Below are 22,854 nucleotides of genomic sequence, written 5' to 3'. Positions count from 1 at the left end.
TCAGAGCATAGCTATTGATTTGACCCTAAAAGAAATAATCGAAATGGGTTTTAATTGTCGAGAGGGGTTTATGAGAAGGGTAAGACTTACGTACAGTACTTAGGTGCTGTTTTTTAGGTTCCTTTCTTAAGATTCTGCAATGTAGATTTTTTCTTATGAGATGAAAGTGTGTTTTTTAAATAGCCACATGGCTGAATCTTAAAAGGGAAACTTAAGAAACATCATCTAAGATACTGTACCTAAGTTTTGTCCTTGAGAATTATCATCCTTTGTTGAAATCTCAACTTTTATGAAGTTAGTAGAGCGTATAGCGCTGGCAATGGAGGTTGTAGAAATGGTGATTTTGGTTTGATTGAAAAATTTATTTGGTATTTGTTGCCTGGCTTACAATAAACCTTTTATTTTTGAACGGCATTGAATATGGTCATGCATGCTATTTTTTTTTTTTTTGTGTTGTGTATCTTTTGGTTTTGTAACCATTTACATACATCATGTGTTGGGTGATTTAGTAATTCTTGGATTGATACAAGTGTTATTAGTTTCCTTTATTACAAGATAACATTTTGTTTCCTTTTATATCTAAACATGGCAGCCAATGTATCCTTCCTTGCATTGTTTTCTAATTTAACCTTGTGTCTAGACATTCATAGCTAAATAGTCCCCATGGAGTTTGGAAATAAATTCTTGCATTTAATTAGGTAATCAATGACTTGATTAAACTGTGATTGCATGATTTATTTTCTTCCCTTTTTTTATATGGTTGACATGCATAATACTTTCCTTGTACATTGGTCTGAATTCAAATTTAAAGTTGATTGATCAATTTAAGGGAAGTCTTGAAAGGTCATTTAAAGATGAAATCTTTTCTAATCAATGAGAATTAAATCTTTTGTCAACTATTTCCAAGATGAGGTTTTGGAAAGAAAGTTATCATAAATGCTTTCAATGTTAAAAGATTTTCTTTTGGAAATTAATTTGATTTAAAATTAGGGATGGAATTTGGTAAGTAATAAAATATGGTTGGTTATTAAATGCTCACATGTCTACATGTTTTGATGATCACATGCTCTCATGCTTTGATTATTAAATGCTCACATATCTACATGCTTTAATAATGATATGCTCCTACATGAACATGCTTTGATGATCACATGCTCCCATATTTTTACATGCTTGTATGCTCACATGCTAGTATGCTCTTATGCACATGCTTGTGTGCTCTCTTCTGTTGACCTTCACATGCTTGATTGTCTTCCACATGATCCTTTTTCTGCTTTCTATTTTATCTGTTTCACATGAGCTGTAGAGGAACACTAGCGCTTAGATGTATGCGTGTGTTCACATAGACCCATAAGATAGACACCACTTGACCATTATCGAACTATGGTATTTGAAAGCCGGCTATGGCTAGGCAAGATTGGGGTGCCTAATCTCTTCCCATCCTATATCCTAATTCCGGGCCTAGTCTGGTAGGTAGATCTTCATGGAGTCATGTTATAGTTCTTGGATCGATAACCAGGTGGCAACTCTTTCTACTATTTTTAAGTGATGATCACATTCTCCCATGCTCACATGCTCCTATGCGCACATGCTTTGATAATCCCATGGTCCCATGCTAATATTCTTTGATGATCACATGCTCCCATATTCACATGCATTGATATTCACATGTTTGATATCCACACACATTTGCACACATTTGGATGATGATGAGTCTATATGCTTGGAAGTTTAATTGATCATGCAATTGGACGTTCATGTGCTCAAATGCCTTAACAATTGTGCTTGAATACTGAAGTGATTGGACGGTAAGAGATATGTGTACTTGGGTGCTTAAATACTCATATGCTTGTTTGCGCTATGATCACATGCTTGTATGCTCTCATGCTAACATGCTTGTATACTCTCATGCTTAAATGCTCATAAGTTCAATTAAGTGTCACTCCTTCATAAGATTTATTCATTAATTCTCATTAAGTATCAATCCTTTTTTTTGTATCCACATGTGCACACACTTGGATATCGATATATCTATATTTTTGGAGACTGATGTGCTCATCCATTTTGATGCACGTGCGTGCTAAAGCTCACTAGTTCTTACATGCCTAATTGCTCATTTTTTTGCATGCTACAATGATTGTATGCTCCCACACTAACATGCTTGATTGCTCACATGCTTGAATGCTTATAGGTTGGAATGCTCACATGCTCTCATGATTTGGTGATGACATGCTCCCATACTCATATACTTTGATTATGACGTGCTCCCATGCTCACATACATTGATATTCATATGTTTGATATTTATACACATATGCACACACTTGGATGATGATATGTCTATAGGCTTGGAGGCTTAAGTGATCGTGTAGTTGGGCGTTCGTGCGCTCAAATGCATTAACAATTGTGCTTGAATGCAGAGTTGATTGGGAAATTAGAGGTATGTATACTTGGGTGCTTAAATGCTCATATACTTGTATGCTCTCACGATCACATTCTTGCATGCTCTCACGATCAAATGCTTGTGTGTTCTCATGTTTTGTTGATAATATGCCCACATGTGTACTTGCTTTGATGATCACATACTCAAATGTCTACTTGCTTTGGTGATCACATGCTCTAATGTTTAGATGCTTTGATATTCAAATTCTTTGATGATAACATGCTTCGATGATCGTATGCTCACATACCTACATTCTTTAACAATCACATGCCCATTTGCTTAGATAACTTCATGCTCATATGCTTAGACGCATTGATGATTACATGCGCCTATGTTCAAATGCTTTGATATTCGCATGCTCACAAGAATCGATATTCACATGTTTAATATCCACACATTTGGATACTAATATGTCTATAAGCTAGGAGGCTTAAATGATTGGGTAGTTGGACGTTCGTGAGCTCAAATGCTTTGACGATTTTGCTTTAATGTTATGGTGATTGGTAGATTTGAGGTATGTGTACTTGGGTTCTTAAATGCTTATATGCTTGTATGCTCTAATGATCACATGCTTATACGCTCTCACATCAAATACCTATATACTCTCATGCTTAAATGCTTACATATAAATTAAGTGTCATTCCTTCATAAGATTTATTTTTTAACCACATGTGCACACACTTGAATGACGATATATCTATATGCTTGGAGATTGAAACGATCATGTAGTAGGATGCTCACGTTCTCACTCACTTTGATGATCGTTCTTCAATCTTAAGCTGATTGGACGGCAAGATGTATGTGTGTACTTGGATGCTTAAATGCTCATGTGCTTGTACGTTCAATGCTTTGTTGATCAAGTGCTCACATGTGTGCACTCACAATCAAATACTTGTATACTTTCATGCTTAAATGCTTACATATAAATTAAGTGTCACTTCTTCATAAGATTTATTTTTTAACCACATGGGCACATACTTGAATGACGATATATCTATATGCCTAGAGACTGAAATGCTGATGTAGTTGGATGCTCGGGCACTCACACGCTTTGATGATCGTGCATAAATCCTAAGGTGATTGGACGGTAAGATGTATGTGTGTACTTGGATGCTTAAATGCTCATGTACTTGAATGTTCAATGCTTTGTTGAGCAAGTACTCACATGTGTGCACTCACTATCAAATGGTTGTATACTCTCACTCTTAAAAGCTTACATATAAATTAAGTATCACACATTCATAAGATATATTTTTTAACCACACGTGCACACATTTAATCGACAATATATCTATATGCTTGGAGACTGAAACGCTCATGTAGTCGGATGCTTGGACACTCACATGCTTTAATGATTGTGCTTAAATCCTATGGTAATTGAACGGTAAGATGTATGTGTACTTTCAGGATTGAATGCTCATGTGCCTATATGCTCATATGCTTTGTTGATCTCATACTCAAATGTGTACATGCTTTGACGATCATATGCTCTCATGTCTACATCCTTAGATGATCACATGCTTTTAGGTTCACATCTTTTGAAATTCACATACTTCTATGTACAAATGCTTTGTTGATCATACACTTCTATGTTCACATGCTTTGATAATCGTATGCTCTTATGTTAACATGCTTTGAAGAGAACTTGCTCACTTGCCTATATGCCTTAATGCTCATATGCTTGGACACTTCTATGATAGGATGCTCCTTTGTTAACATACTTCTTTGATGATCACATGTTTCGATGGTAATATGCTCCCATGCCTATGTGCTTTAACGATTACATGCGCAATTGCTTTTACAATTTCAAGATCCTACATTCAAATACTTTGATGATTGCATGCTCAAAAGTATTGATATTCACTCGAATGATATCCATGCACATGTGCACACACTTGGATGCTAATATGTGTATAAGCTTGGAGGCTTAAGTGATCATGTAGTTGGACGTTTGTATGCTCAAATGCAATGATGATTTTGTTTGAATGTCAAGGTGGTTGGTATATTTGAGGTATACGTACTTGGATTCTTAAATTCTAATATGCTTTATGCTCTAGTTATCATATGCTCTCATGATCAAATGTTTGTATTCTCTCATGCTTTAATGCTACATATAAATTAAGTGTCACTCCTTCATAAGATTTATTTTTTAACCACATGTGAACACACTTGATCAATGATATATCTATACACTTGGAGACTGAAATGTTCATGTAGTTGAATGCTCAGGCACTCACATCTTTGATGATTGTGCTTAAATCCAAAGGTAATTGAATGGTAAGATGTATGTGTACTTTGAGGTTTTAATTCTCATATGCTTGTATGCTTACATGCTTTGTTGATCTCGTGCTCAATCTTGTATTTGTATTGACGATTATATGCTCTCATGTCTACCTGCTTAGATGATCAAATGCTTTTATTTTCACATCTTTTGAAATTCACAAACTTTTATGTACACATGCTTTGAAGATCATACATTTCTATGTACACATTCTTTGATAATTGTATGCTCCTATGTCTACATGCCTATATGCCTTAATGCTCATATGCTCGGACACTTCTACGATTGGATGCTTCGACGTTAACATTCTTCTTTAATGATCACATATTTTGATGGTCATATGCTCCCACACCTACATGCTTTAACGATTACATGCCCAATTGCTTTTAAAATTTCATGCCCGTACCTTTGGACAATTTGATGATTATATGCTCCTACATTAAAATGCTTTGATAATCACATGCACACAAGCATAGATATTCACTCGTACGATATCCACGAACATGGGCACACTTGGATGCTAATATGTGTATAGGCTTGGAAGCTTAAGTGATCATGTAGTTGGACGTTCGTACGCTCAAATGCTTTGATGATTTTGCTAAGGTATGTTTACTTAGGTTTGAGGTATGTTTACTTAGGTTCTTAAATTCTCATATGCTTAATGCTCTAGTGATCACATGATTGTATACTCTCATGATCAAATGCTTGTATTCTCTCATGCTTAAATGCTACATATAAATTAAGTGTCACTTCTAAATAAGATTTATTTTTTAACCACATGTGAACACACTTGATCGACGATATATCTATACGCTTGGAGACCGAATCGTTCATGTAGTTGGATGCTTGGGCATATACATGCTTTGATGATTGTGCTTATATTCGAAGGTAATTGAACGGCAAGATATATGTGTACTTTGAGGTTTAAATGCTCATGTGCTTCTTTGTTCACTTTCTTTGTTGATCTCGTGCTCACATGTGTACTTGCTTTGATGATTATATGCTCTCATGTCTACTTGCTTAGATGATTACAAGCTTTTACGTTCACATCTTTTGAAATTCACATACTTCTATGTACACGTACTTTGTTGATCATACACTTCTATGTTCACATGCTATGATTAACGTATGCTCCAATGTCAACATGCTTTGAAGAGAACCTGTTCACTTGCCTATATGTATTAATGCTTATATACTTGGACACTTCTATGATTGGATGCTCCTATGTTAACGAACTTCTTTGATGATCACATGTTTTAATGGTCATATGCTCCCATGCCTACATGCTTTAAGGATTACATGCCCACTTGCTCTTTAAATTTCATGCTCATAACTTTCAACGTTTTGATTATTATATACTCCTACATTCAAATGCCTTGATAATCGCTTTCACACAAGCATAGATATTCACTTGTATGATATCCACACACATGCACACACACTTGAATGCTAATATTTGTATAGGCTTGGAGGCTTAAGTGATCATGTAGTTGGACGTTCGTACACTCAAATGCTTTGATGGTTTTGCTTGAATACCGTAGATTTGAGGTATGTGTACTTGGGTTCTTAAATTCTCATGTGTTTTATACTCTAGTGATCATATCATTGTATGCTCTCATGATCAAATGCTTGTATTCTCTCATACTTAAATGCTACATATAAATTAAGTGTCACTCCTAAATAAGATTTATTTATGAACTACATGTGATTGACGATATATCTATACGCTTGGAAATCAAAATGTTCATGTAGTTGGATGCTTGGGCACACACATGCTTTAATGATTGTGCTTAAATCCTAAGGTAATTGAACGGTAAGATGTATGTGTACTTTGAGGTTTAAATGCTCATCTGCTTGTATGTTCACGTGCTTTGTTGATCTCGTGCTCACATGTGTACTTGCTTTGACGATCATATGCTCTTATGTCTACTTGCTTTGATGATCAAATGCTTTTATGTTCACATCTTTTGAAATTCGCATACTTCTATGTACACATGTTTTGATGATCATACATTTCGATGTTCACATTCTTTGATAATTGTATGCTTCTATGTCTACAAGCTTTGAAGAGAACTTGTCCAAATGCCTATATGCCTTAATGCTCATATGCTTAGACACTTCTACGATTGGTGCTCCTACGTTAGCATACTTCTTTGATGATCACATGTTTCGATGGTCAAATGCTCCTACACCTATATGCTCTAACAATTACATGCCAAGTTGCTTTAAAAATTTCATGCTTGTACCTTTGGATGTTCCAACATTAAAATACTTTGATAATCGCATGCACACAAGTATAGATATTCACTCGTATGATATCCATGCACATGTGCACACACTTGGATGCTAATATGTGTATAGGCTTGGAGACTTAAGTAATCATGTAGTTGGACATTCGTACACTTAAATGCTTTGATGATTTTGCTTGAATGCTGAGGTAATTGGTAGATTTGAGGTATGTGTACTTGGGTTCTTAAATTCTCATATGCTTTATGCTCTAGTGATCACATGATTGTATGCTCTCATGATCAAATCCTTATATTCTCCCATGCTTAAATGTTACATTTAAATTAAGTGTCACTCCTTCATAAGATTTATTTTTTAACCACAAGTGAACACACTTGATTGACGATATATCTATACGCTTGGAGACTAAAAACGTTCATGTAGTTAGATGCTTGGACACTCACATGCTTTGATGATTGTGCTTAAGTCCTAAGGTAATTGAACGGTAAGATATATGTGTACTTAGAGGTTTAAATGCTAATGTGCTTGTATGTTCAAATGCATTGTTGATCTCGTGCTCACATGTGTATTTGCTTTGTCGATCATATGCTCTCATGTCTTCTTGCTTAGATGATCAAATGCTTTTATGTTCACATCTTTTGAAATTCATATACTTCTATGTACACATGCTTTGATGATCATACATTTCTATGTTCAAATTCTTTGAAAATCGTATGCTCCTATGTCTACATGCATTGAAGAGAACTTGTCCACATGCCTATATGCCGTAATGCTCATATACTAGGAGACTTCTATGATTGGATGCACCTATTTTAAAATACTTCTTTGATGATCACTTGTTTCATAGGCCTTATGCTCCCATGCCTACAAGTTTTAACGATTACATGCCCTAACGATTACATGCCCACATGCTTTTATAATTTCATGCTCATACCTTTGGACGATTTCATGATTATATGCTCATGCTTTTATAATTTCATGCTCATACCTTTGGACTATTTCATGATTATATGCTCCTACATTTAAATGCTTTGATAATCGCATGCTCACATGCATAGATATTCACTCGAACGATATCCACGCACATGTGCACACACTTGGATGCTAATATGTGTATATGCTTGGAGGCTTAAGTAATCATGTAGTTGCACATTCGTACGCTCGAATGCTTTGATGATTTTTCTTGATAGCCGAGGTAATTGGCAGATTTGAGGTATGTTTTCTTGGTTTCTTAAATTATCATATTCTTTATGCTCTAGTGATCACATGATTGTATGCTCTCATGATCAAATGTTTGTATTCTATCATACTGAAATGCTACATATAAATTAATTGTCACTCCTAAATAGGATATATTTTTTAACCACATGTGAACACACTTGATCGACGATATATCTATGCGCTTAGAGACCGAAACGTTCATGTAGTTGCATGCTCGGGCACACACATGCTTTGATGATTGTGCTTAAATCCTAAGGTAGTTGAACGATAAGATGCATGTGTACTTTTAGGTTATTTTGCTCATGTGCTTGTATATTCAAATGCTTTGTTGATCTCGTACTCACATGTGTACTTGCTTTGAAGATCATGTGCACTCATGTCTACTTGATTAGATGATCACATGCTTTTACATTCACATATTTTGAAATTCACATACTTCTATGTACACATACTTTGTTGATTATACACATCTATGTTTACATGCTTTGATAATCGTATGCTCCTATATCAATATGCTTTGAAGAAAACTTGTTCACTTGCCTATATGCCTTAATGCTCATATGCTTGGAAACTTCTATGATTGGATGCACCTAAGCTAACATAATTCTTTGACAATCACATGTTTCAATGGTCATATGCTCCCATGCCTACATGTTTTAATGATTACATGCCCACTTGCTTTATAATTTTATGCTCATTCATTCGGACGATTTGATGATTATATGCTCCTACATTCAAATGGTTTGATAATCGCATGCTTGTGATATTCACACATACAATATCCACGTGCTTGGATGCTAATATGTGTATAGGCTTGGAGGCTTAAGTGATCATGTAGTTGGACATTTGTACGCTCAAATGTTTTGAAGATTTTGCTTGAATGTCGAGGTGATTGGTAGATTTGAGGTATGTGTACTTGGGTTCTTAAATTCTCATATGCTTTATGCTCTAGTGATCACATGATTGTATGCTCTCATGATCAAATGCTTGTATTCTCTCATGCTTAAATGCTACATATAAATTAAGTGTCACTCATAAATAAGATTTATTTTTTAACCATATGTGAACACACTTGTTCTACGATATATCCATACGCTTGGAGACCAAAATGTTCGTGTCGTTGGATGCTCAGGCACATACATGCTTTGATGATTGTGGTTAAATCCGAAGGTAAGTGAACGATAAAATATATGTGTACTTTGAGGTTTAAATGTTCATGAGCTTGTATGTTCACTTTCTCTGTTGATCTCGTGCTCACACGTGTACTTGCTTTGACGATTATATGCTCTCACGTCTACTTGTTTAGATGATCACATGTTTTTACGTTCACATCTTTTGAAAATCACATACTTTTATGTACACATATTTTGTTGATCATACACTTCTATATTCACATGCTTCGATAATTGTTTGCTCCTATGTCAACATACTTTCACTTTCCTATATGCCCTAATGCTAATATGCTTGGACACTTCTATGATTGGATGCTCCTATATTAACATACTTCTTTGATGATCACATGTTTCAGTGGTCATATGCTCCCATGCCTACATGCTTTAACGATTACATACCCACTTGCTCTTTAAATTTCATACACGTACCTTTTGATGTTTTGATTATTATATGCTCCTACATTCAAATGCTTTGATAATCTTTTTTCACACAAGCATAGATATTCACTCGTATGATATCCACACACGTGCACACACATGGATGCTAATATTTGTAAAGGCTTGGAGGCTTAAGTGATCATGTAGTTGGACATTCGTACGCTCAAATGCTTTGATGATTTTGCTTAAATGCCGAGATGATTGGTTGATTTGAGGTATGTGTACTTCGGTTCTTAAATTCTCATGTGCTTTATGCTCAAGTGATCATATGATTGTATGCTCTCATGATCAAATGCTTGTATTTTCTCATACTTAAATGCTACATATAAGTTAAATGTGACTCCTAAATAAGATTTATTTTTGAACCACAAGTGAACACACTTGATTGACAATATATCTATACGCTTTGAGATTGAAACGCTCATGTAGTTGGATGCTTAGGCACATACATGCTTTGATGATAGTGGTTAAATCCTAAGGTAATTGAACGGTAAGATATATGTGTACTTTGAGGTTTAAATGCTCATGTGCTTGTATGTTCACATGCTTTGTTGATCTCGTGCTCACATGTGCTTGCTGTGACGATCATATGCTCTAACGTCTACTTGCTTAGATGATCACATGCTTTTACTTTCACATCTTTTGAAATTCACATTCTTCTATGTACACTTACTTTTTTGATCATGCACTTCTACTTTTACGTGGTTTGATAATCATGTGCTCCAATGTCAACATGCTTTGAACAGAACTTGTTCACTTGCCTATATGCCTTAATGCTCATATGCAAGGACACTTCTATGATTGGATGCTCCTATGTTAACATATTTTTTTGATGATCACATGTTTTGATGATCCCATGCCTGCATGCTTTAACTATTACATGCCCACTTGCTTTTAAAATTACATGCTCGTACCTTTTGACGATTTGATGATTATATGCTCCGACATTCAAATGCTTTAATAATTGCTTTTACATAAGCATAGATATTCACTCGTATGATATCCACACACATGTGCACACACTTGGATGCTAATATGTATATAAGTTTCAAGGCTTAAGTGATCATGTAGTTAGACGTTCATACGCTGAAATGCTTCGATGATTTTGCTTGCATGTCAAGGTGATTGGTAGATTTGAGGTAGGTGTACTTGGGTTCTTAAATTCTCATTTGGCTTATGCTCTAGTGATCACATGGTTGTATGCTCCCATGATCAGATGCTTGTATTCTCTTATACTTAAATGCTACATATAAATTAAGTGTCATCCCTCAACAAGATTTATTTTTTAACCACATGTGAACACACTTGATCAACGATATATCTATACGCTAGGATACAAAAACGTTCGTTTAGATGGATACTCGGGCACATACATGCTTTGATGATTGTGCTTAAATCCTAAGGTAATTGAACGGTAAGAAGTAATTGTACTTTGAGGTTTAAATGCTCATAAGCTTGTATGTTCACTTTCTTTGTTGATCTCATGCTCACATGTATACTTGCTTTGACGATCATAAGCTCTCACGTCTTGTTGCTTAGATGATCACATGCATTTATGTTCACATCTTTTGAAATTCACATGCTTCAATGTACACATAATTTATTGATCATACACTTTATTGATCATACAGTTCTATATTCAAATCCTTTGATAATCGTATGCTCCTATGACAACAATCTTCAAAGAGAACTTGTTCACTTTCCTACTTGCCTTAATGCTCATATGCTTGGACACTTCTATGATTGGATGCTCCTATGCTAACATACATCTTTGATGATCACATGTTTTGATGGTCATATGCTCCCACGCCTACATGCTTTGACGATTACATGCCCACTTGCTTTTTAAATTTCTTGCTCGTACCTTTCGAAGATTTGATTATTATAGGCTCCTACATTCAAATGCTTTGATAGTTGCTTTCACACAATCATAGATATTCACTCTTATGATATCCACAGATATGGATGCTAATATTTGTATAGTCCTAGAGGCTTAAGTGATCATGTCGTTGGAGGTTCGTACGCTTAAATGCTTTGTTGATTTTGCTTGAATGCTGAGTGGATTGGTCGATTTTAGGTATGTGTGCTTGGGTTCTTAAATTCTCATATACTTTATGCTCTAGTGATCACATGATTGTATGCTCTCTTGTTCAAATACTAGTGTTCTCTCATGCTTAAATGTGACATAAATTAAGTGTCACTCCAAAATAAAATTTATTTTTTAACCGCATGTGAACACACTTGATGGAGGATATATCTATACTTTTGGACACCGAAAGGTTCGTGTAGTTGGATGCTCGGGCACATACATGCTTTGATGATTATGGTTAAATTCGAAGGTAATTACACGGTAAGATGCAGGTGTACTTTGAGGTTTAAATGCTCATGTGCTTGTATGTTCACATGCTTTATAGATTTCGTGCTCACATGTGTTCTTGTTTTGACGATCATATGCTCTCATGTCTACTTGCATAGATGATCACATGCTTTTACCATCACATCTTTTGAAATTACATACATCTATGTACACATACTTTGTTGATCATACACTTCTATGTTCACACGCTTTGATAAATGTATGCTCCTATGTCAACTGGCTTTGACTAAAACTTAATCACTTGCCAATATGTCTTAATGCTCATATGCCTGGACATTTCTACGATTGGATGCTCCTATGTTAAAATACATCTTTGATGATCTCAAGTTTTGATGGTCATATGCTCCCATGCCGACATGCTTCGACAATTACATGCCCTCTTTCTTTTTAAAATTCATGCTCGTATCTTTCGACGATTTGATTATTATATGCTCCTATATTCAAATGCTTTGATAACCGCTTTCACACCAGCATAGATATTCACTCGTTTGATAACCACACACAAGTGCACACACTTGGATGCTAATATTTGTATAGGCTTGGAGGCTTAAGTGATCATTTAGTTGGACGTTCGTACTCTCAAATGCTTTGATGATTTTGCTTGAATGCCGAGGTGATTGGCAGATTTGGGGTATGTGTACTTGGATTCTTAAATTCTCATATGCTTTATACTCTAGTGATCACATGATTGTATGCTTTCATGATCAAATGCTTGTATTCTCTCATGCTTAAATGCAACACATAAATTAAGTGTCACACCTAAATAGGATTTATTTTTGAACCACATATGAACACACTTGATCAACAATATATCCATACGCTTGGAGACCGAAACGTTCATGTGGTTGGATGCTCAGGCACATACATGCTTTAATGATTGTGGTTAAAGCCAAAGATAATTGAACGGTAAGATGTATGCGTACTTTGAGGTTTAAATGTTCATGTGCTTGTATGTTCACATGCATTGTAGATTTCGTGCTCACATGTGTACTTGCTTTCACGATTATATGCTCACACGTCTACTTGCTTAAATGATCACATGCTTTTACATTCACATCTTTTGAAATTCACATACTTCTATGTACACATACTTTGTTGATCATACACTTCTATGTTCACATGTTTTGATAATCGTATGCTCCAATGTCAACATGCTTCGAAGAGAACTTGTTCACTTTCCTATATGCCATAATGCTTATTTGCTTGGACACTTCTATGATTGGATGCTCCAATTTTAACATACATCTTTGATGATCACACGTTTTGATGGTTATATGCTCTCACGCCTACATGCTTTGACGATTACATGCCCACTTGCTTTTTAAATTTCATGCTCGTACCTTTCGACAATTTGATTATTATAAGCTCTTCCATTCAAATGCTTTGATAGTTGCTTCTGTAGCAGCATAGATATTCACACATATGATATCCACAGCCATATGCACACACTTGGAAGCTAATATTTGTACAGGCATGTAGGCTTTAGTGATAATGTAGTTGGACGTTCATACGCTCAAATGCTTTGATGATTTTGCTTGAATGCCGAGGTGATTGGTAGAATTGAAATATGTATACTTGGGTTCTTTACTTCTCTTATGCTTTATGCTCTAGTGATCACATGATTGTATGCTATCATGATAAAATGCTTGTATTCTCTCATGCTTAAAAGCTACATATAAATTAAGGGTCACACCTAAATAGGATTTATTTTTTAATCACATGTGAACACACTTGATCGATGAAATATCTATACACTTGGAGACCGAAACGTTCATGCGGTTGGATGCTCAGGCACATACATGCTCTGATGATTGTGTTTAAATCCAAAGGTAATTAAATGGTAAGATGTATGTGTACTTTGAGGTTTAAATGCTCATGTGCTTGTATATTCACGTGCTTGTATGTTCACATGCTTTGTAGATTTCGTGGTCACATGTGTTCCTTCTTTGACGATCATATGCACTCATATCTACTTGCATAGATGATCACATGCTTTTACGTTCACACCTTTTGAAATTCACATACTTCTATGTACACATACTTTGTTGATCATACACTTCTATGTTCACACGCTTTGATAAACGTATGCTCCTATGTCAACTGGCTTTGAATAAAACTTAATCACTTGCCAATATGCCTTAATGCTCATATGCCTAGACATTTCTACGATTGGATGCTCTTATGTTAACATACATCTTTGATGATCTCAAGTTTTGATGGTCATATGCTCCCATGCCGACATGCTTCGACAATTACATGCCCACTTTCATTTTAAAATTCATGCTCGTATCTTTCGATGATTTGATTATTATATCCTCCTACATTCAAATGCTTTGATAACCGCTTTCACACCAACATAGATATTCACTCGTATGATAACCACACACATGTGCATACACTTGGATGCTAATATATGTATAGGGTTGGAGGCTTGGACGTTCGTACTCTCATTTGCTTTGATGATTTTGCTTGAATGCCGAGGGGATCAGTATATTTGATGTATGTGTACTTGGGTTCTTAAATTCTCATATGCTTTATGCTCTAATGATCACATGATTGTATGTTCTCATGATAAAACGCTTGTATTCTCTCATGCATAAATGCTACATATAAATTAAGTGTCACTCCTTAAAAAGGTTTATTTTTTAACCACATGTGAACACACTTGATTGACGATATATCTATACGCTTGGATACCAAAAGGTTCGTGTAGTTAGATGCTCGGGCACATACATGCTTTGATGATTGTGCTTAAATCCAAAGTTAATTGAATGGTAAGATGTATGTGTACTTCAAAGTTTAAATGCTCATGAACTTGTATGTTCACTTTCTTTGTCAATCTCATGCTCACATGTGTACTTGCTTTGACAATCATAAGCTCTCATGTCTACTTGCTTAGATGATCACATTCTTTTACGTTCACATCTTTTGAAATTCAAATACTTCTATGTACCCATACTTTGTTGTTCATACACTTCTATGTTCAAATCCTTTGATAATCGTATGCTCTTATGTCAACATGCTTCGAAGAGAACTTGTTCACTTTCCTACATGCCTTAATGCTCATATGCTTGGACACTTCTATAATTGGATGCTCCTATGCTAACATACATCTTTGTTGATTACATGTTTCAATGGTCATATGCTCCCACGCCTATGCTTTGACGATTACATTCCCACTTGCATTTTAAATTTCATGCTCCTACCTTTCGACGATTTGATTATTATTGGCTTCTACATTCAAATGCTTTGATAGCCGCTTCCACACAAGCATAGATATTCACTCGTATGATATCCACACGCATGTGCACATACATGGATGCTAATATTTGTATAGTCCTAGAGGCTTAATTGATCATGTAGTTGGAGGTTCGTACACTCAAATGCTTTGATGATTTTGCCTAAATGTCGAGGGGATTGGTCGATTTTAGATATGTGTGGTTGGATTCTTAAATTCTCGTATGCTTTATACTCTAATGATCACAAGATTGTATGCTCTCATGATCAAATGCTTGTATTCTGTCATGCTTAAATGCGACATATAAATTAAGTGTCACTCCTAAATAAAATTTATTTTTTAATCACAAGTAAACACACTTGATCAAGGATATATCTATACGCTTGGAGACCAAAACGTTCGTGTATTTGGATGCTCGAGCACATACCTGCTTTGATGATTGTGGTTAAATCTAAAGGTAATTGAACGGTAGATGTAAGTGTACTTTGAGGTTTAAATGCTCATGTGCTTGTATGTTCACATGCTTTGTAGATTTCGTGCTCACATGTGTTCTTGCTTTGACAATCGTATGCTCACATGTTTACTTGCATAGATGATCACATCCTTTTACTTTAACATCTTTCAAAATTCACATACTTCTATGTATACATACTTTGATGATCATACACTTCTTTGTTCACATGCGTTAATAAATGTACGCTCCTATGTCAACAAGCTTTGAAGAAAACTAGTTCACTTTCCACTATGCCTAGACCCTTGTATGATTGGATGCTCCTATGTTAACATGCATCTTTGATGATCACATGTTTCAATGGTCATATGCTCCCACGCCTATATGCTTCGACGATTACATGCCCACTTGCTTTTTAAATTTCATGCTCACACCTTTCGACAATTTGATTATTATAGGCTCTTATATTCAAATGCTTTAATAGTTGCTTCCACACAAGCATAGATATTCACACATAGGATATCCACACACATGTGCACACACTTGGAAGATAATATTTGTACAGGCATGTAGGCTTAAGTGATCATGTAGTTGGACGTTCGTACGCTGAAATGCTTTGATGATTTTGCTTGAATGCCGAGGTGATCGGTAGATTTGAGATATGTGTACTTGGGTTCTTTAATTCTCATATGCTTTATGCTCTAGTGATCACATGATTGTATGCTATTATGATAAAATGCTTGTATTCTCTCATGCTTAAAAGCTACATATAAATTAAGTGTCACACCTAAATAGGATTAATTTTTTAACCACAAGTGAACACACATGATCAACGATATATCTATATGCTTGGAGATCGAAACTTTCGTGTGGTTCAATGCTCTAGCACATACATGCTTTGATGATTGTGGTTTAATCCAAAGGTAATTGAATGGTAAGATGTATGTGTAGTTTGAGGTTTAAATGCTCATGTGCTTGTATGTTCAGATGCTTTGTTGATCTCGTGCTCACTTGTATACTTGCTTTGACAATCATATGCTCTCACGTCTTCTGGCTTAGATGATCACATGTTTTTATGTTCACATCTTATGAAATTCAAATACTTCTATGTACACATACTTTGTTAATCATACACTTCTACATTCTCATGCTTTGATAATCATATGCTCCTATGTCAACATGCTTTGAAGAGAACTTGTTCACTTTCCTATATGCCTTAATGCTCATATGCTTGGACACTTCAATGATTGGATGCTCCTATGTTAACATACTTCTTTAACGATTACATGTTTTGAGGGTCATATTCTCCCATGCCTACATGCTTTAAAGATTACATGCCCACTTGCTCTTTAAATTTCATGCTCGTTCCATTCGATGATTTGATTATTATATGCTCCAACATTCAAATGCTTTGATAATCGCTTTCACACAAGAATAGATACTCACTCGTATGATATCCACACATATGTTCACACACATGGATGCTAATATTTGTATAGGCTTAGAGGCCTAAGTGATCCTATAGTTGGACTTTCTTACACTCAAATACTTTGACGATTTTGCTGGAATGCCGAGATGGTTGGTAGATTTGAGGTATGTGTACTTGGGTTCCTAAATTCTCATGTGCTTTATGCTTTAGTGATCATATAATTGTATGCTCTCATAATCAAATGCTTGTATTCTCTCATTCTTAAATGCTACATATAAATTACGTGTCGCTCCTAAGTAAGATTTATTTTTGACCCACATGTGAACACACTTGATCGAAGATATATGTATACGCTTGGAGATCGAAACGTTCAAGATGTTGGATGATCGGTATGATGTATTTGTACTTTGATGTTTAAATGTTCATGTGCTTGTATGTTCAAATACTTTGTTGATCTCATGCCCATATGTGTACTTGCTTTTAGGATCAAATTTCCTCATGTCTACTTGCTTAGATGATCACTTGCTTTTACGCTGGCATCTTTTTAAATTCACAAACTTCTATGTACACATAATTTGTTGATCATACACTTCTATGTTCACATGCTTCGATAATCGTATGCACTTATGTCAACATGCTTTGAAGGGAACTTGTTCACTTTCCTATATGCCTTAATGCTCATATGCTTGGACACTTCCATGATTGGATGCTCCAATGTTAACATACATCCTTGACAATCTCATGTTTCGATGGTCATATATTTCCACGCCTACATGCTTTGACGATTACATGCCCACTTGCCTCTTCAATATCATGCTCGTTCCATTCGACGATTTGATTATTATATGTTCTTAATGCTTTGATTGCCGCTTCCACACAAGCATAGATATTCACTCGTACGATATCCACACACATGGGAACACACTTGGATGCTAATATTTGTACAGCCATAGAGGCTTAAGTGATCATGTAGTTGGACGCTCATACGCTCAAATGCTTTGATGATTTTGCTTGAATGCCGAGGTGATCGGTAGATTTGAGATATGTGTACTTAGGTTCTTAAATTATTATATGCTTTATGCTCTAGTGATCACATGATTGTATGCTGCCATGATCAAATGCTTGTATTCTCTCATTCATAAATGCTACATATAAATTAAGTGTCACTCCTAAATAAGATTTATTTTTCAACCACATCTGAACACACTAGATCGACGATATATCTAAACACTTGGAGACCATAACGCTTGTGTAGTTGGCTGCTCAGGCACATACATGCTTTGATAATTGTGGTTAAACCCTAAGGTAATTGAATGGTAAGATGTATGTGTACTTTGAGGTTTAAATGCTCAGGTGCTTGTAATTTCCTATGCTTTGTTGATCTCGTGCTCACATGTACACATGCTTTGACGTTCATATGCTCTCACGTCTACTGGCTTAAATGATCACATGCTTTTACGTTCACATCTTTTGAAATTCACATACTTCTATGTACACATACTTTGTTGATCATACACTTTTATGTTCACACACTTTGAAAATCATATCCTCCTATGTCAACATAATTTGAAGAGAACCTGTTCACTTTACTACATGCCTTAATGCTTATATGCTTGGACAATTCTATGAATGGATGCTCCTATGTTAACAAACTTCTTTGATGATCACAAGTTTCGATGATCATATGCTCCCATGCCTACAGGCTTTATGGATTACATGCCCACTTGCTCTTTAAATTTCTTGCTCGTACCTTTCTACGTTTTGATTATTATATGCTCCTACATTCAAATGCTTTGATAATCGCATTCACACAACCATAGATATTCACTCGTATGATATCCACACACATGTGCACACACATGGATGCTAATATTTGTATAGGCGTAGAGGCCTAAGTGATCCTGTTGTTGGACTTTCATACGCTCAAATACTATAAAGATTATGATTGAATGCCGAGATGGTTGGTAGATTTGAGGTATGTGTACTTGGGTTCCTAAATTCTCATGCGCTTTATGCTCTAGTGATCATATGATTGTATGCTCTAATGATCAAATGCATGTATTCTCTATGCTTAAATGCTATATATAAATTACGTGTCACTCATAAGTAAGATTTATTTTTGAACCACATGTGAACACACTTGATTGACGATATATGTATATGCTTGGAGATCGAAACATTTAGTAGTTGGATGCTTGGGCACATACTTGCTTTGATGAGATTGGTTAAATCCAAATGCAATTGAATGGTAAGATGCAAGTGTACTTTGAGGTTTAAATACTCATGTACTTGTATGTTCACATGCTTTGTTGATCTCGTGCTCATTTATGTACTTGTTTAGACAATCATAAGCTCTCACGTCTTCTTGCTTGAATGATCACATGCTTTTACGTTCACATCTTTTGAAGTTCACGTACTTCTATATATACATACTTTGTTGATCATACATTGCTATATTCACATGCTTAGATAATCGTATCCTCCAATGTCAACATACTTTGAAGAGAACTTGTTTACTTTCCTATATGCTTTAATGCTTATATGCTTGGGCACTTCTATGATTGGATGCTCCCATGTTAACAAACTTCTTTGATGATCACATATTTTGATGATCATATGCTCCCATGCCTACAGGCTTTATGGATTACATGCCCACTTGCTCTTTAAATTTCTTGCTCGTACCTTTCTACATTTTGATACTTATGTGCTCCTACATTCAAATGCTTTAATAATCGCATTCACACAACCATAGATATTCACTCGTATGATATCCACACACATGTGCACACACATGGATGCTAATATTTGTATAGGCTTAGAGGCCTAAGTGATCCTGTAGTTGGACTTTCGTACTCTCAAATACTATGAAGATTGTGATTGAATGCCAAGATGGTTGGTAAATTTGAGGTATGTGTACTTGGGTTCCTAAATTCTCATGTGCTTTATGCTCTAGTGATCATATGATTGTATGCTCTCATGATTAAATGCTTTTATTCTCTCATGCTTAAATGCTACATATAAATTACGTGTCGCTCCTAAGTAAGATTTATTTTTGAACCACATGTGAACACACTTGATTGGCGATACATGTATACGCTTGGAGATCGAAATGTTTAAGTAGTTGGATGCTCGGACACATGCTTTGATGAGATTGGTTAAATCCAAATGCAATTGAACGGTAAGATGCATGTGTACATTGAGGTTTAAATGCTCATGTGCTTGTATGTTTACATGCTTTGTTGATCTCGTGCTCACTTGTGTACTTACTAAGACGATCATATGCTTTCACGTCTACTAACTTAAATGATCACATGCTTTTAAATTCACATCTTTTGAAATTCACATTCTATGTATACATACTTTGTTGATCATACACTTCTATGTTCACATACTTTGATAATCATATCCTCCAATGTCAACATACTTTGAAGGGAACTTGTTTACTTTCCTATATGCCTTAATATTCATATGCTTGGACACTTTTATGATTGGAGGCTCCCATGTTAACAAACTTCTTTGATGATCGCATGTTTCGATGGTCATATGCTCCCTTGCCTACATGCTTTATGGATTACATGCCCACATGGTCTTTAAATTTCTTGCTTGTACCTTTCGACGTTTTGATTATTATATGCTCCTACATTTAAATGCTTTGATAATCGCTTTCACACACCCATAGATATTCACTTGTATGATTTCCACACACATGTGCCCACACATGGATGCTAATATTTGTATAGGCTTAGAGACCTAAGTGATCTTGAAGTTGGACTTTCATATGCTCAAATACTTTGACGATTTTGCTTGAATGCTGAGATGGTTGGTAGATTTGCGGTATGTGTACTTGGGTTCCTAAATTTTCTTGTGCTTTATGCTCTAGTGATCATATGATTGTATGCTCTCATGATCAAATGCTTGTATTCTCTCATGCTTAAATGCTACATATAAATTACGTGTCGCTCCTAAGTAAGAATTATTTTTGAACCACATGTGAACACACTTGACTGACGATATATGTATATGCTTGGAGATCGAAACGTTTAAGTAGTTGGATGCTCAGGCACATACATGCTTTGAGGAGATTGGTTAAATCCAAAAGCAATTGAACGGTAAGATGCATGTGTACTTTGAGGTTTAAATGCTCATGTGCTTGTATGTTCACATGCTTTGTTGATCTCGTGCTCACCTGTTTACTTGCTTAGACGATCATATGCTCTCACGTTTGCTTGTTTAAATGATCACATGCTTTTACGTTCACATCTTTTGAAATTCACATACTTATATGTACACATACTTTGTTGATCATACACTTCTATGTTCACACGCATTGATAATTGTATGCTCCTATGTCATCATACTTTGAAAAGAACTTGTTCACTTTCCTTGATGCTCATATGCTTGGATACTTTTATGATTGGATGCTCCTATGTTAACATACTTCATTGATGATCCCATGCTTCGGTGGTCATATTCTCCCATGCCTACATGCTTTAAGTGTTACATGTCCACTTGCTCTTTAAATTTCATGCTCGTAACTTTTGACGTTTTGATTATTATATGCTCCTACATTCAAATGCTTTGATAATCGCTTTCACACAAGCATAGATATTCACTCGTATGATATCCAAACACGTGTGAACACACTTGAATGCTAATATTTGTATAGGCTTGGAGGCTTAAGTGATAATGTAGTTAGACGTTGGTACGCTCAAATGCATTGATGATTTTGCTTGAATGCCGAGATGATTGGAAGATTTGAGGTAGGTGTACTTGGGTTCTTAAATTCTCATGTGCTTTTTGCTCTAGTGATCATATGATTGTATGCTCTCTTGATCAAATGCTTGTATTCTGTCTTGCTTAAATGCTAAGCATAAATTTAGTGTCACTCCTAAATAAGATTTATATTTGAACCACAATGGAAAACACTTGATCGGCGATATATCTATACGCTTGGAAATCGAAATATTCATGTAGTTGGATGCTTAGGGACATACATGCTTTGATGAGATTGGTTTAGTCCAAATGCAATTGAACGGTAAGATGTACGTGTACTTTGAGGTTTAAATGCTCATTTGCTTGTATGTTCGCATGCTTTGTTGATCTTGTGCTCACTTATGTACTTGCTTTGACGATCGATGCTCTCATGTCTACTGGCTTTATAATCTAGTGATTGTATGGTCTCTTGATCAATTGCTTGTATTCTCTCATGCTTAAAGGCTACATATAAATTAAGTGTCACTCCTTAATAAGATTTATTTTTGAACCACATATGAACGACGATATATCTATACACTTGGAGATCGAAACGTTCATATAGTTGGATGCTCGAGGACATACATGCTTTGATGATTGTGGTTAAATCCAAATGTAATTGAACGGTAAGATGTATGTGTACTTTGAGATTGAAATGCTCTTGTGATTGTATGTTCACATGCTTTGTTGATCTCGTGCTTACTTATGTACTTGCTTTGACGAACATATGCTCTAATGTCTCTTGGCTTATATGATCACATCTTATGAAATTCACATACTTCTATGTGCACATACTTTGTTGATC

The sequence above is a fragment of the Quercus robur genome, chromosome 1 (genome assembly GCF_932294415.1).
Source record: "Quercus robur chromosome 1, dhQueRobu3.1, whole genome shotgun sequence".
NCBI classification, from domain to species: Eukaryota; Viridiplantae; Streptophyta; class Magnoliopsida; order Fagales; family Fagaceae; genus Quercus; species Quercus robur.
This window is presented reverse-complemented; position numbering follows the sequence as displayed.